Source organism: Stegostoma tigrinum, chromosome 5 (assembly GCF_030684315.1).
Source record: "Stegostoma tigrinum isolate sSteTig4 chromosome 5, sSteTig4.hap1, whole genome shotgun sequence".
NCBI classification, from domain to species: domain Eukaryota; kingdom Metazoa; phylum Chordata; class Chondrichthyes; order Orectolobiformes; family Stegostomatidae; genus Stegostoma; species Stegostoma tigrinum.
Window position 1 is genome coordinate 410020 of NC_081358.1, and position 17296 is coordinate 427315.

The 17296-nt window shown below is 41.3% G+C and overlaps 1 protein-coding gene across 1 annotated transcript in view; it reads left to right on the forward strand.

Moving 5' to 3' along the window:
• Positions 1-17296, forward strand: part of LOC125452095 (eukaryotic translation initiation factor 3 subunit E) — a 190440-nt gene that overhangs the window by 142972 nt on the left and 30172 nt on the right. The gene's annotated exons all lie outside the window — the stretch shown is intronic.

Consider the following 17296-nt stretch of genomic DNA (forward strand, 5'->3'; position numbering starts at 1 on the left):
TGAAGTCTGTGAGGTGAGCTGATTATATGAATGAAGTGATATTCATGTGCAGGCCTCTTAAGCTGCTCATTTGAAAACTGTGGACTGTTGTCTGTTACTGCATTGCCCAAAGTTCCAAGTGTTGAGTAGATGGTTCAAAGTGATTTTATTACTGTCTCTGCTGTGATAATACATGGATAATTGGAAAAGATGCAGTTCTCCTTTTTTCTTGCTATTTGAAGCGTAAAGAATATACCTGGTTGTAATTTCCTTCATGGAATGAGGATTTACTGGTCACCAGACTGACATATGCCTTTACATGACAACTTGTAAAAACTAAATATTTTTGATGGTTTCTTTGGAGACTCTAGTTGAAGAGTTCTTGATATTTACTAAACTATCAAGAAGACTAATACGCCATAAATGAGAATATGATGTGTTTTCTATGCATAGTACGAGTGCCATCCAGACCTGGGGACTTGTCCACGTTAATGACTTTTAGGGTACCCAACACTTCCTCCTTCCTTATGTCAACTTGACCTAGAGTAAGCAAACATCTATCGTTAGCCTCAACATCTGTCATGTCCCTCTCCTTGGTGAATACCGATGCAAAGTACTCGTTAATAATGTCACCCATTTTCTCTGACTCAGCGCATAACTTTCCTTCTTTGTCCTTAAGTGGGCCAATCCTTTCTCTAGTTACCCTCTTGCTCTTTATATATGAATAAAAGGCTTTGGGATTTTCCTTAACCATGTTTGCCAGCAATATTTCATGTCCTCTCTTAGCCCTCTTAATGCCTCGTTTCTGATTCGCTCTAAATTCCCGATATTCTTGCAAAGCTTCGTCTATCTTCAGTCGCCGAGACCTCATGTATGCTTCCTTTTTCCTCTTGGCTAGCCTCACAATTTCACCAGTCATCCATGGTTCCTTAATCTTGCCATTTCTATTCCTCATTTTCACAGGAACATGTCTCTCCTGCACGCTAATCAACCTCTCTTTAAAAGCCACCCACATATCAAATGTGGATTTACCTTCAAACAGTTTCTCCCAATCTTCATTCCTCAGATCCTGCCGAATATTGGTATAGTCGGCCTTCCCCCAGTTTAGAACTCTTCCTTTAGGACCACTCCCATCCTTGTCCATGAGTATTGTGAAATTTATGGAATTGTGGTCACTATTTCCATAGTACTCCCCTACTGTAATTTCGACCACATGGCCGGGTTCATTCCCCAACACCAGGTCCAGTATGGCCCCTTCCCGAGTTGGACTAAATACAGTACTGCTCTAGAAAACCCTCCTGGACACAGCTTTCAAATTCTGCTCCATCTTGACCCCTAACACTGAGTGAATCCCAGTCAATGTTGGGAAAATTAAAATCTCCCATCATCACCACCCTGTTTCTCCTACACCTTTCCATTATCTGTTTACATATTTGTACCTCTATCTCACGCTCACTGTTGGGAGGCCTGTAGTACAGCCCCAACATTGTTACTGCATCCTTCCTATTTCTGAGTTCTACCCATATTCCCTCACTGCTTGAGTCCTCCATGGGGCCCTCCTTCAGTGCGGCTGTGATATCATCTTTAACCATTACTGCAACTCCTCCACCCCTTTTACCTCCCTCTCTATCCTGCCTGAAGCATTGATATCCTGGGACAACTAGTTGCCAATCATGCCCTTCCCTCAACCAAGTCTCAGTAATAGCAATAACATCATACTTCCAGGTACCAATCCAAGCCCTAAGCTCATCTGCCTTATCTACTATACTTCTCGTATTAAAACAAATGCACCTCAGACCACCTGTCCCTTTGTGTTCATCATCTGCTCCCCGACTACTATTCCCTTTATTCACATTGACTCCATTATCTCGTTCCCTGCAGGCTTTCATTACAACCTCTTTTCTGTTCAATATTTAGTTCCCATCCCCCTGCCACATTAGTTTAAACCCTCTCCCACAGCATTAGCAAAAGCACTCCCAAGGACATGGGTTCCAGTCCGGCTCGGGTGTAAACCGTCCAATTTGTAATAGTCCCACCTTCCCCAGCACCGGTTCCAATGTTCCAAAAATCTGAACCCCTCCTTCCTACACCATCTCTCAAGCCACGCATTCATCCTGGCTATTCTTTCATTTCTGCACTGACTTGCATGTGGCACTGGTAGCAATCCTGAGATTACTATCTTTTGAGGTCCTACTTTTTAACTTGGCTCCTAACTCCCTAACTTTTGTTTGTAGGACCTCATCCCATTTTCTGCCTATATCGTTGGTGCCTATATGCACCACAACAGCTGGCTGTTCACCCTCCCCCTTCAGAATGTTCTGCAGCCAATCGGAGACATCCCTGATCTGTGCACCTAGGAGGCAACATACCATACGGGAGTGTCTTTTTCGACCACAGAACCGCCTATCTACACCCCTTACAATCGAATCCCCAATGACTATCGCCCTTCCACTCTTTTTCCCGCCCTTCTGTGCAGCAGCGCCAGCCACGGTACCATTACATCAAGGGATATGGAAATAGCACAGGAATATACTGTCAATGTTGCCCCAGAGTGGCTGAGCAAGCTGAAAAGCCTGGGTGGCTTTCTCCACATTCCCATGTATTTTGGACACTAATTGCTGTTATTTGGTACTACCCCTGTATATCCTTAGTAATTGCCTCAAGCCTCGGTTTAGACCATTGAATGATAGACGACATCCTGGTGATTTTTTTTTAATTTGGAAAAGTGACCAATTGTTTTTGGTCAATTTCAATTTTGAAGTGTAATCCCATCACATAAATTGAAAACTTGTCTCACATACATGTGGGTTCATGATTTGTCTCTGTTAGACATTTAGTGGCGTAGCAAATGGTCTACAATTGCCATTTTTCTGCACTCACAAGAGTATTGCCCCAATCCTGTTGAAGATCTATCTGTTACTATTATAGTTGTGAAGTGGATCATAGTGTGTCAAGATTTCTGAAGAGATCAGGAGTTGTTTGATTATTTTGTTTCCCAAAATTATTTTCCTTCTCAATGTTCTAGTACCATTATTGCCCCTGTCTTAAAGCTATCTGTCCATAATCTTTGCAAGTTTGTCAGAAAATTACCCGCTTGATTCACCACACCAAGGAGTCCTTAAGTTCTGTGTCATTGCTCAGTGGCAAGACTTCACTCAGCTGTCTTTTTAGTTTGTGGATCTACTGTGATTCCAATGGTTTGAAGTGGATATGTCCAAGAAGTTTAATCCTTTGTTTTGCATGCTTACTTTTCTTAGGTGTTAGACTTGTATTCTGTAGGACATGTATCATTGTTCTAACAATCTGTTGGTGCTTTTCTTTTATGGATTCATCTGTTATTCTATCCATGTAGCATTTTACACTGATTCCTTCAGCTGTACTGGTCATTGTTCTCTGTAAAGTTTCTTGAGTGGATACAAATTGAAAAGGTAATCTGTTAAGACAATACCACCCATAGGACATAGTAAATGCAGTCATCTTTCTAGAGTCTCATGCAGACTTAATTACCAGAATCTACTGTTGGCATCCAGTTTAATGAATAGAGTGCTTTTAGCTAGTTTTTCTGGACGGTCATCCTTTGTTGGGTGAATCTCGCATATTGCTGCTTTGTTCAACCGAGCTAAATTCACTTGGCTTCTTTTAAAGCCATAGGTTTTGTCATTGTAACTATATCTAAATCTTGTTGTAATATATGAAAAAGGGCGGCATGGTGGCTCAGTGGTTAGCACTGCAGCCTCACAGCGCCAGGGACCCGGGTTCGATTCCAGCCTCGGGCGACTGTCTGTGCGGAGTTTGCACATTCTTCCTGTGTCTGCGTGGGTTTCCTCTGGGTGCTCTGGTTTCCTCTCTCAGTCCAAAGATGTGCAGGCTAGGTGGATTGGCCATGCTAAATTGCCCGTAGTGTTCAGGGGTGCATGCGTTATATAGGGGAATGGGTCTGGGTGGGATGCTTCAAGGGGTTATGTGGACTTTGTTGGGCCGAAGGGCCTGTTTCCACACTGTAGGGAACCTACTCTAATCTAAAAATCATTTCATCTGGTAGCATATTGTCTACTCATTCTTTAACTTGGTCCACGAATAGGCGAGGCATTTTTCTTGGCATGTGTAAGCAAATTGGTTTAGTATAACATTGTAGGGTGATGTGATACTTGCTTTTTAATTAACTAAAACCTGGAAACAATTTTAGTCATCACTCCCAAATTAATTTGTTTGCTCAGCATCAGTAATCTCATCAACATTATTCACTAATTTGAGCTTTAAACATTTCTTTCTGATTTGTAGAGAACATTCTTGGTCTGATTGACAGAGTGATTCCACGATTTCTCTTCATTTATATTTGAGCTTTGCCATCAGATGTCTTTTTATTTTTAATCATGTTCTTCTAGGGCCTTAGATTTTGATGGGTGATGGTTGCAATTTAATTTGTCTTGGCCATTTAACTTATCCAATTAATACCAAAACATTTTTCATGTATCTAGTTTAAAGTTTGAGGGCTGTCCATTTACATCTTTTTTGGCATTCCAGTACTTGTTCTCTTTGCCATTAGTTTCACCTAAAATGTTTATTTTCTGATCTTCTAGTTTATCAACTTCATGAATATTACATTTCTTAATGAATTTTTCCCTTTGATTTCCTGGTTGTCTACACCGTAAAACAAAAGGCTGCTTTAAAATGACATTTTTGCCCAGTTATGGCATTCTTCGCGTTTGTGTGGTTTGTCTCTGCCATGCCAGAGTTGCATCAAAGTGGCAATTCGTATGCTTTATTGGTTTTAATGAACTGGGGGGTTTTTGTGCAATTTCTCCGTTTGGCCTACAGACAGAGTCACCCTGCTCAACCCCTGGTTCCGTTTCCCTAACAATTTGCATGCTTTATCTAACACTAATTTTTCCTTGGCTTGTGAAATGCCTGATAAGGTCTCATCTGTCATTCTGACTGGTCAATCGTGAAACCATTCTCCCTTCAATATGATTCTCTGCCAACTTGTGAAGATAGTTATTGAATAAATGTGTTTTCTCCTGACCTTTGTCCTCCAAACCTCACTCATTCAATAACTAATGTTCAGCAAACACTGAAATATGCATTGAACGCCAAATAGTACTTCATATAATGCTGTTTTCTCATCAATTGTCCTGTTTTGCTAACTGGTTATAAGTAATGATTCCTATAGCATAACCAAATGTGCAGGCTGTGTCTTTCCGATAGTCGTATCTAATGTTCTGTTAAATTCATTCATAGGATGTGGACAATGTTGGCTGAATCACTACTTATTGCCTATTTCTAATTGCCCTAGAGTAGATGATGGTGAACTATCATCTTGAATCACTGCAATCTGTTGGGGTGTAGGTACAGCTAATGCTATTTGGAAGGGAGTTTCAGGATTTCTTATACAGCGGTACTGAAGGAAAAGCAATATTGTCAAATGAGGATGTTATGTATCTCGAAGGGGAACTTGCAGTTAGTGGTGTTTCCGTGTACCCACTGCTCTTGTCCTTCTGGATGGTTAAAGGTTGTGGGTTTGAAAGATACTGTTGGAGGAGCCTTCGTGAGTTATTGCATTGCATCTTTTGAATGATACTCACTGTTGCCACTGTCAGTAGTGAAGAGAATGAATGTGGAAGGTGGATCTGGAGCTTGATGTTGTCAAGTTTCTTCAGTGTTGTAAGAGCTGCACTCATTTAGACAAATGGAGAGAACTCTACCACATTCCTAACTTGGGCCTTATAAATGGTGGAGAGACATTAGAAAGATAGTGATCATTAGGAGATGTGTTATTCCTGGTAGAATTGTTAGTATCTGACCTACCCTTATAGCTATATTATTTGTATGGCTGGTCCAGTTGAGTTTTTGGTTAATGGTTGTACTCATAATTTTGGTGGTTAGCAATGGTAATGGCATTGAAGCTCAATGGGAGATGTTTTGATTCTGTTTTGTTGGAAATTGTCTGGCACTTGTGCAGTGCGAAGTCATTCTTGCTACTTGCCAGTCCAAGCTTGAATATTGCCCAGGTGTTGGTACTTAACAGAGACTGCTTTATTATCTGAGGAATTGCATGTGGTGCTGAACATTATGCAATCATCAGACAGAGGGAAGGTCATTGAAGCAACTGTAGATATTGAGCGTAAAACACTACCCTGTGGAAGTCATCTTGAGATGTGATAGCTACAGAGCTGTGGCATAAACCAGCTGATTAAAAGAAAGAGATAATGGGAACTGCTCTCTGATGAAGGGTCCAGGCCCGAAACGTCAGCTTTGTGCTCCTGAGATGCTGCTTGGCCTGCTGTGTTCGTCCAGCTTCACAATTTGTTATCTTTGATTAAAAGAAACACCCTGAAGAACTCCTGCAGTGATTCCTGGGGTTGAAATGATTAACCTCCAACAACCTTAAGTTGTTTCATTTTGAGGAAAGTCTGATTGCAACCATAGAACATAGAACATTACAGCACAGTACAGGCCCCTCGGCCCTCGACGTTGTGCCGACCTGTCATACCGATCTCAAGCCCATCTAACCTACACTATTCCATGTACGTCTATATGCTTGTCCAATAACGACTTAAATGTACCTAAAGTTGGCGAATCTACTACCGTTGCAACCAGTGGGGAGTTTCCCACATTTCCATTGACTCCAGATTTGCTTTTTAGTGTTCTTGAATATTTGGGACTGTTTGGTCTCCCAAAAAATTCTCCTCAAGTCCATGGAACTTTCTGCAGTAATTCTTTATTTACAGCTTGATCTACACACACTTCATTGTCTTCACTTGAGGTTAGAGCTTCTGCTCCCTTCTGAATCTCTCATGACTTGTGACATCCTTTCTAAATCATTGTCATCATTTATGCTTCTCCTATTTAATGTACTAGGTACTAGCAGTGTGGTATAGCCCACAGAGAACGATAAAGTAAATCTGGAAGCTTTTACTTAACCAAATGCTGGTCATGTATAGTTATTCACAATAAGGCCATGTCATAGATCATTTAGCCACCCAACTGAACAGGTAGGTTATAACCGAGGAGACGAATGTAATTTCCAACATTGAAGTCTTGGTCTAGTTTCCAATCTTGGCGCATAAACCCACAATTTTTGATGTGGAAGTATGGTAGTTTTACTGTTGAGGCAAAGTGACAAAAGGACATTGCAGTGCGTTTTAGATTTGAGTTTGAAAGTAAGTAGTAGTGAAATTTCATTTGTTCCATTGAGCACTTCGCTAGATAAGAACCAAAAGAACTGTGGATGCTGTAAGTCAGGAACAAAAACAAAGTTGCTGGAAAAGCTCAGCAGGTCTGGCAGCTATCTTTGCTGTGAAGTGTATGTTGAGAAATACTTGGATTGTAAGCAAGCTGACTGTGGACCTAGGGACCATTCTATCTAAGTGGAAATCTCTTGCACTTGTCATTCCTGTGCAGCTTTATGCTTTGTTTCAATTATTTTAAGTATGTAGTAGTCATCCTGAACATAAGGTATGTTCAAATCTCAAGATTTGTCTAATAATTTGCACCCTTTTCAGGAAGCATATCTTTGTGTGATGCAAACTCCTTGATGTATGGAAAGTGAAAATTTAGTCCTGTCTAATCCTCGGGAATTAATTCACAACAAGCTAACTAGATATTCTGCTCAGAGATAATGGGAACTGCAGATGTTGGAGAATCCAAGATAACGAAGTGTGGGGCTGGATGATCACAGCAGGCCAAGCAGCATCGTAGGAGCACAAAAGCTGAAAATTAAATCTCCCCTCCCCCCACTGCATCCCAAAACCAGCCCAGCTCGTCCCCGCCTGCCTAACCTGTTCTTCGTCTCACCTATCCCCCTTCTTCCACCTCAAGCCACACCTCCATTTCCTACCGACTAACCTCATTCCACCCCTTTGACCTGTCCGCCCTCCCCGGACTGACCTATCCCCTCCCCACCTCCCCACCCATACGCTCCTCTGCACCTATTTTCTCCTCTATCTATCTTCAGTCTGCCTCCCCCCCTCTCTATTTATTTCAGCATCCTCTCCCCATCCCCCATTTCTGATGAAGGGTCTAGGCCCGAAACATCAGCTTTGTGCTCCTAAGATGCTGCTTGGCCTGCTGTGTTCATTCAGCCCCACACTTTGTTATCTTAGATACTCTGCTGCTGACGTCTTGGGCAAATGGTGAAGTAGGCTGCAATATTTTCACTATACAGAAAGTTACACATATGTTATTCAATAGCAAAGAATAACCTTTGTGCTCAATTTTAGCAGGAAAGTTGCGGAAAGTAAGTGTTGTTTCAGCAAGCCACTTGAACTTTGTCGAAATACTATTTCACAATTATAGAGCTTAATGGATTCCAAAACTACAGTGGTTTGACATTTCGGGTCAGGGCCCTTCTTCAGAAATGGGGATGGGGAAAGGAGCTCAGAAATAAAGAGAGGAGGGTGGGGCTGGGGAAGGTGGGTGGGATGGTGATAGGTGAGTGCAGGTAAGCAGTGGTGAGGATTAGTCAGTTGGGTGGGAGAGAAGATGTACTGTTTGTGTCAGATCAAGGAGACGGAGATGAGAAGGAGGATTGGTCATGGAATGAGACCGGGAGTGGGGACATTTTGAAACTTGTATAATCCATGCTTGGGCCATTGGGTTGTAGGGTCATGTGGCTCCCTTCCAACTTCCCATTTCTGAAGAGGAGTCAAGATCTGAAATAACAACTTTCCTGCTCATCATGCTCCCTGGCCTTTTGTATTCCTCCAGCTCTGCACTGTTATCTCTGACTCCAGCGTCTGCAGTTCTTACTATCTCTGGTTTCCCATTGATGTGTTTTTAGGACAAATACGTTGTAGTAGATCTTGAAGGTTGAATAAAACTTAGTATTGTTTTTAAAAACAAAACCTTTTTCCCTAGCTTTTTATCTCTGTATTTATCAGGACATTTTGCAAGAAATGCCAATGTGAAGGAAAAATGATCGTTTTCTGAAGAAGTCATAACAGAGTCCAAACATTGATTCTGTTTCTCGCTCCACTGATGCTACCAGACCTGCTGAATTTCTCCAGCATTTTCTCTTTTTATTTCAGACTTGCAGCATCGCAGTATTTTGGTTTAATTTCTGGCTCATTTCCATTTGAGTCTGGAATCCTATAAGCCAGATCAGATAAGTATAGCAGATTTCTTTCCCTGAAGGGTATCAGTGAAGCAGAAATCTTCCTAGTAATTCCATTATCTCCATTACGACTTTTATGATGTCCTTAATTGAGTTTGAATTACTGAGATGCTTTCGTGAGATTTGAGCATGTGTCTCCAAAATGTTAAACTACGCCTCTGGATTGATGATCATTACTGTCACTCCCGTTCTACAGAGTTGTGGTTTGTACAACAAGATCTCAAAAATTTTGGCGCACACATTTACTGTATTATATTAGATTGCATTGAGCCTAGTTGAGTGGCAAATTTAATAAATATAATTTATTGATTTATTTTGTACGCATTCTCCACTTGAGAATTTTCAAGATAATTCAAGCTTGAATAATTGGGAGAGTAACAAATCAAATTGAACTCCATCTTAATGAGAAATTAGTTAGGTTACTGCACAGTGTTATTGCGTACTGATAGGGTGAAACTTGTAGGTTGTTTGCCGTGGAATAAAAGTGCAGCAGTAAGAATTGTACAATGAGAGCGTTCTGCTGGTAGAATCATTGTTCTTATTCATTTACCCGAAAGCCAGCTGGGTGCACAAAAGCTGCCAATGGTGATTGTCTTCCACATGGCACTTAAAAACTTGCATGCCAGATTTGTTTCAACTGACTTTCTAAAGTTTAAACCAGTGGTTCATTATCTCCTTCCTGCTCTAAGGTCCCTTACCCCCTTTCCACAGTGTAGGGTGCCATATAGACTTAAATTTTAGTGCTGAAAGTTGACCACTTGGAGCATTGACATTTCTGAATAATGTCCTGTCTATAGCATGAGTAAATTGTCTTGCATTTAACTGGAGGACAGGAGCAGCACTATTTGCAAATGTAATTTAGTTAAACACTTCAATTGAGAAAGTCATTGTTTAATGTTACCTTTAAGGATTGTGTAGAGTTGCCAAGTTATTCAAGTACTCTCTAGTCTATAATACATAGTTGAGAGCTGAATGTGATCAGATAAACTTGCTTCATTGCAAACAAAATTTGTGTTTTCTCTGCCAGGCATTACAAGCTGATTAATTTCCTTTTTCAACTTAGAAGAGCCGAGTGGTTAAAACAAGGACCTCGCTTGAGTCTCTGGCATACTCCATATGTATCAGAAGATTTGGAGGCTGGGAGTGGATTATAAATGCAATCCCACAAACATATTTATTGTGAAATGAAAAAAACGTCGCATGAATTGAGGCTAAATGTTGCCATATATTTCTGTCATTTGTTGTTAGTTTTATTTTGCTAGATGAGTGGCTCAGTTTTTTTTTTGCATCCAAAGGTAACTGCTGATCAAAAAATTGAGTGTCAGTACCCGAGTTTATTTCATCTACTCCCATTTCAAGACTCTTCCCAATCTTCAAACCATTCTAGTAAGATTAAGAATAATCTCCCAATCGTACCTGCTGTTGACTGAAGCTCACAGGCATTGATGGGATCTTTATCTGCTTGGTTTGGCCAATTGAAAGATTTCCTCATACCAACCTCTATTTTCCCTTGAATTGAATAGTTGTGTCATTTTAGAAAGCATTTAGAAGTCATCCTACATTGCTGTGCATTTTGGAGCCACTTGCAGGCCAAACCAAGTAGAGATGCCACTTTCAGAGATAACAAGGTGTAGAGCTGGATGAACATAGAACATGGAACACTACAGCGCAGTACAGGCCCTTCGGCCCTTGATGTTGTGCCAACCTGTGAAAAGAATCTGAAGCCCATCTAACCTGCACTATTCCATTATCATCCATATATTTATCCAATGACCATTTAAATGCCCTTAAACTTGGCGAGTCTACTACACTTACAGGCAGGCATTCCACACTCTTACTACTCTGAGTAAAGAACCAACCTCTGACATCTGTCCTATACCTATCACCCCTCAAATTAAAGCTATGTCTCCTCGTGCTACCCATCACCATCTCACTTTCCACCCTATCTAATTCCCTGATCATCTTGTATGTCTCTATTAAGTCGCCTCTTAACCCTCTCTCTAACGAAAACAGCCTCAAGTCCCTCAGCCTTTCCTCATAAGACCCCCCCCCACCATATCAGGCAACATCCTGGTAAATCTCCTCTGCACACTTTCCAGTGCTTCCACATCGTTCCTATAATGCGGCGACCAGAACTGTACATAATACTCCAAGTGCGGCTGCACCAGAGTGTTGTACAGCTGCAACATGACCTCACGGCTCCGAAACTCAACTCAATCCCTCTACCAATAAAACCTAACATACTGTACACCTTCTTAACAACCCTATCAACCTGGGATCTATGCACATGGACACCGAGATCTCCCTGCTCATCCACATTACCAAGAATCTTACCATTTGCCCAGAACACTCTTTTCCTGTTACCCCTTCCAAAGTGAATCACCTCACGCTTCTCTGCATTAAACTCCATTTTGCCACTTCTCAGCCTAGCTCTACAGCTTATCTGTGTCCCTCTGTAACCTGCAGCATCCTTCCACACTATCCACAACTCCACTGACTTTGGTGTCGTCTGCAAATTTACTAACTCATCCTTCTACGCCCTCATCCAGGTCATTTATAAAAATGATAAACAGCAGTGATCCCAAAACGCATCCTTGCGGTAAACCACTAGTAACTGGTCTCCAGGATGAACATTTCCCATCAACCACCACCCTCTGTCTTATTACAGCTAGCCAATTTCCGATCCAAACTGCTAAATCACCCTCAATCCCATGCCTCCATATTTTCTGCAATTGCCTACCATATGGAACCTTATTAAATGCTTTACTGAAATCCATATACTGCACATCAACCACTTTACCCTCATCCACCTGTTTGGTCAAGATTTCTGAAGAAGGGTTTAGGCCTGAAACATCAGCCTTCCTGCTCCTCTGGTGCTGCTTGGCTTGCTGTGTTCATCCAGCTCTACACCATGTTATCTCGGATTCTCCAGCATCTGCAGTTCCTCCTATCTCTTAGAGATGACACTTTCATTCTTAACAGACAATGGTGAACCAGGTTGCTTTGTTATAACTATTAGATTGTAACAACCATTCAAGCTTGAATAATTGGCTGAAACTTTATATTCCAGACTTCTTATTCATTTGTGGGACATGGTTAATGCTGATTGGCCCTGGTTGGTCTTGAGAAGGTGATGGTGAGCTACTGCCTTGAAATGCTGCAGTCCATGTGCTGTTGGTAGATCCACAATTCCATTAGGAAGGCAAGTCCAAGATTTTGACCCAGCAACAGTGAAGGGATTAAGTTCAAATTCCACTGCTTTGTAATTCAGTGACATTACCTCTATGCCATCGCTGCCCCCAGCTGATTAGTGCATGTCCCTAGTAAGTTTAGAACCTTTTCAGACTGCCACATCAGACATTTCTAATTTTGTATCAGACAGGAAAAGCTTTGTCAAATGCCCAATATTTGGTATTGCTGTTAGTAACTTCTGTCTTTTACCTCCACTTTTTCCACAGTTTAGCAGTGACATATCTTTTCATAAATTGGATGCTGTATTGGCCAACACATGTAATTAGCTGGCTGTAGAACATCTTTAACAGATCTATGTTAAGTTGTGCAGCTAAAGACTTGGGAACTTTTTTCTAAATCTACAGTTTAGCACAAACACCAGTTTCTACCTTGCCCATCTGGGCTCTTGTCCAAAAGCCAACCTTGCATAGGGGAAGAACCTAGCTTCTCTTTCATTGCAACAACACACTACCAATTCAACTAATTACCATTGACATATACCAGCACTGGTTCTTGGATTTTTTAAATTAAGCCGTTCAGACATGTAGCATTTGAACCTGGGCCTCCTGGCCCAAAGGCAGGGGCACAAGCAGTATGAGACCTCCCTTAGAATCCAAGTAATGTTTTTAAACAACTGTCCAGACATTTTGACACAATTTTGGAGGAGGTACGACTTGAAGTTAGACCTTCTGACACAGAGGTAGGGACACTACTACTGCACCCCAAAAGCCACAGAACCCAGTTCTTTGGATATTTCCTATATCAGCCTGTTCAGAGAGATTTTATGAAAACTCATCACCTTTGTTGTTGTTCAGATTTCTAGTACAGAATTTTGCTTAGTAGATATTTTCTAACTAACCTGTCAGATTTGCAATTCCCCATCTCTGGGTCTTGAAGTTGGGCCTCCTGGCTCAAGAGCCCCCTAGAATCCAACTCTTTGGTTAAAAAATATTTTTTAAAAGTATGTTCAGATGTGTAATGACACCCTCTGAAGCAGGTGGTTCTTGAACCCAGGCCTCCTGACTCAAAGGTGGGGAATATATCCACTGCTCCACAAGAGCTCTTCAAGAACCCAGCTCTTAAGAACCATGTCCAATGAGCTTCACCCCTGAGTCAACTCTGGAACTGTTGTGTTTGATCCTTTTTATAGGACCTGAGTTTCTAACACTGACAAAGCACTGAAAAAGAGAAAGGTGCAATTTCATTGTATTTGTCAAAGTGGTATAGCTGTTTGCAAAGACATCGCAAAAAGTTAGTTTTCCATCTTCAGTGAAATAGTTCGCTTGATAAAGTATCCAAGAATCAATGTCAGTTTTTATATTACAGACTAATATGTTTGAGGATTCAACACATCTGCACTTAGAGTGCACTTTGCCAAGCACAAGACTGTCGAGGGCATGTGTTCATGAGCAATGTCAACTCATTAGAATGTGGAAACTTAAGCTTATATGCATTATCATTTATCTAATGTTATAATTCAGTGTTAAAAACTTTTGGAAACCCAGATGTGCCTAATTGCATTTATGTTTGATGAATATGTGTAAGAGCAATAGTACAGTTGTGAGACCTGTTCAGCTGAATGAAATATGTTTATCTTTATTGTGGCTGTGTGAAGCATTTTCTGCAATAACTGGTTCCCTGTGACTAGAACATGATTTCAATTGGACAACAATGCTTTAGGCAAAAAAAAAATTATAGGTTGGAAGCAAAGCTATTTTTTTTTAAATAAAGAGAATGAATGGTTGAGTTAAATCATCAGCTCTAAGTCATTTCTGCTTGAGGATTTGAGGTCACACTGAGTATTGTGTGCAGTTTTGGTCTCCGAGTCTGAGGAAGGGCATTCTTGCAATTGAGGGATTCCAGCGAAAGTTCATCAGACTGATGTACACTTTGCACTTTGACCAAACAAGTAGATGAGAGTAAACCGGTTGATGTGGTGTATATGGATTACAGCAAGGCGCTCGATAAGGTTCCCCACAATAGGCCATTGCACAAAATGCGGAGGAATGGAGTTGTGGGAGATATAGCAGTTTGGATCGGAAATTGGCTTGCTGAAAGAAGACAGAGGGTGGTAGTAGATGGGAAATGTTCATCCTGGAGACCAGTTACTAGTGGTGTACCGCAAGGCTCGGTGTTAGGTCCGCTGCTGTTTGTCATTTTTATAAATGACCTGGATGAGGGTGTAGAAGGATGGGTTAGTAGATTTGCAGACGACACTAAGGTCAGTGGAGTTGTGGATAGTGATGAAGGATGCTGTAGGTTGCAGAGAGACATAGATAAGCTGCAGAGCTGGGCTGAGAGGTGGCAAATGGAGTTTAAAGCAGACAAGTGTGAGGTGATGCACTTTGGTAGGAGTAACCGGAAGGCAAAGTACTGGGCTAATGGTAAGATTCTTGGTAGTGTAGATGAGCAGAGAGACCGCAGTGTCCACGTACACAGATCCTTGAAAGTTACCACCCAAGTTGACAGGGCTGTTAAGAAGGCATACAGTGTTTTAGCTTTTATTAATAGAGGGATCGAGTTCTGGAACCAAGAGGTTATGGTGAAGCTGTACAAAACTCTGGTGCGGCCGCACTTGGAGTATTGTTTACAGTTCTGGTCACCGCATTATAAGAAGGATGTGGAAGCTTTGGAAAGCGTGCAGAGGAGATTTACTAGGATGTTGCCTGGTAAGGAGGGAAGGTCTTAGGAGGAAAGGCTGACGGACTTGAGGCTGTTTTCATTAGAGAGAAGAAGGTTGAGAGGTGACTTAATTGAAACATATAAAATAATGAGAGGGTTAGATAGGGTGGATAGGGAGAGCCTTTTTCCTAGAATGGTGACGGCGAGCACGAGGGGGCATAGCTTTAAATTGAGGGATGAAAGATATAGGACAGATGTCAGAGAGTAGTAAGGGAATGGAACGCTTTGCCTGCAACGGTAGTAGATTCGCCAACTTTAGGTACATTTAAGTCGTTATTGGATAAGCATATGGACGTACATGGAATAGTGTAGGTTAGATGGGCTTGAGATCGGTATGACATCGAGGGCCGAAGGGCCTGTACTGTACTGTAATGTTCTATGTTCTGTGTTCTATGTATGAAGAATGACTGGGTCAACTGGCTTTGCACTGTTTTGGAATTTAGAAAAAATGAGGAGGAATCTCATAGAAACTTGTAAAACCCTGATGGGACTGGAAAAGCTAGATGCAGGAAGATTGTTCCTGATGTTGGGTAAGTCCAGAACTAGAGGTTACAGTCGAACAGTAAGAGGTAAGTCATTCAGGACTGGGATGAAAAAGAATTTCTTCACTCTGAATTGTGTACCAGTAGAATTCTCTACCACAGAAAGCTGTCAGGGCCAGTTCATTAGATACATACAGGAGGGAGCTGGCTGTGGTTCTTGTGGCTAAAGCGATTGAGAGGTACGGAGAGAAAACAGGAGTGGGATACTAAAATTGCATAATCAACTATGATTGCACTGAGTGGTGATGCAGGCTTGAATGGCAAAATAGCCTATTCCTGCACCTATTTTCTATGTTTCTCACATATGTAGTACATTGAAATCAGCTTTTTTCTGGCTCTGCCTTAGGTGCCATTGCATTTCCACCGGCAGGATTCTCTGATCCCATGCTGACTACTTGACTCTCTGATGAAGGGTCTAGGCCCGAAACGTCAGCTTTTGTGCTCCTGAGATGCTGCTGGGCCTGCTGTGTTCATCCAGCCTCACATTTTATTATCCTGGATTCTCCAGCATCTGCAGTTCCCATTATCACTGACTACTTGACTCCCTTATTCTGTTTACATTTCCTTTCTTTGCCCCTCATCTGATGGCAGTACAGTTGAAATCTGACAAGTCATTGTGCTCTTCTTGCCTATCATTTTTTTCTGACAAATGTACACTTTGCACTTTGATAATTTTACAAAAACGTTTCAAGAGGTTTATTGAGTTCATGACCTTTTTTGGAATGTAGTGATAATTTGCAGTTGTACGTATTTCTATTGACTAAAGAAATCTTTTGTCCATTTTATCCCGTGAGGATCCTGACATGGATTGGAGTTTCTGTGTCTGAAATGTATAAACGATTTGTTTGCTTAGATTTTATAACAATTTCTTTGGAACATAAGCCCAAAAACATGGACTTGGCTGATAGTTAATTCTGTTACAGTGCAAATGTTGAAATGTATTTGCTTTTCTTTGTAGAAACTGCACCTGGAAGATTTGAAAGATGTTAAGTTGATATCAGAGTTCCATGTTGCATTTGACAAAAGAAATGTGCCTTTTCCATCTTTGGGATGGCAAAACATGCATCACAGTCAGTGCATTGTGAAATTGTATTGGGATTGTAATATAGATCAACTGTGTAGTAGCCACTAGAAGGGTTCAAAGAGGAATGACGAGAATGACTCCTGACTTTTTCAACAGATATATTCGGGCTAGAGCTGTATAGACTTAGAGGTGATCTGATTGTGACCGCTGATAAAAGGGCAGAATTGGAGGTCTGTTGATTGGATAATTAAGTTTGACCTTGTTTTTGGGTGGTTTGGAAATGAAGTGACTCAAATAATATAGAAGCGAAAATATGCTGTATGTTTGGCCAGGCTTCTCCTAGAGAGTAGGGAATGTCTGCAGTATGTTACCAGCTGGCACAGTGAATGCGGACACTCTGCCTTCAAGGAGGAGATATGTTGCTGGTTGGAGCAATAATTACACTGTATAGAAGTTAAGTGGCAGTTTTTGTATCCATTGCCGATGCAATTTGCTGTTGAGAAGATTTCCAGAGATTTTTAATCACTCATCACCTCCTCCCCCTTACTAACTGAGATTTTTACATTTTCCTTGCCTCCCCTGGATGATTACATGGTTAGTGTGGAGCAGGGAGTGTTGCATCCTGATGACCTGACATGCTAAGTGTGAGTTGAACATGGTGGACTAGCTTGTCTGTCATTTTTGAGTGTCTGTTTTGCCATAAGGAAGTAAATGATCAGATTGTTT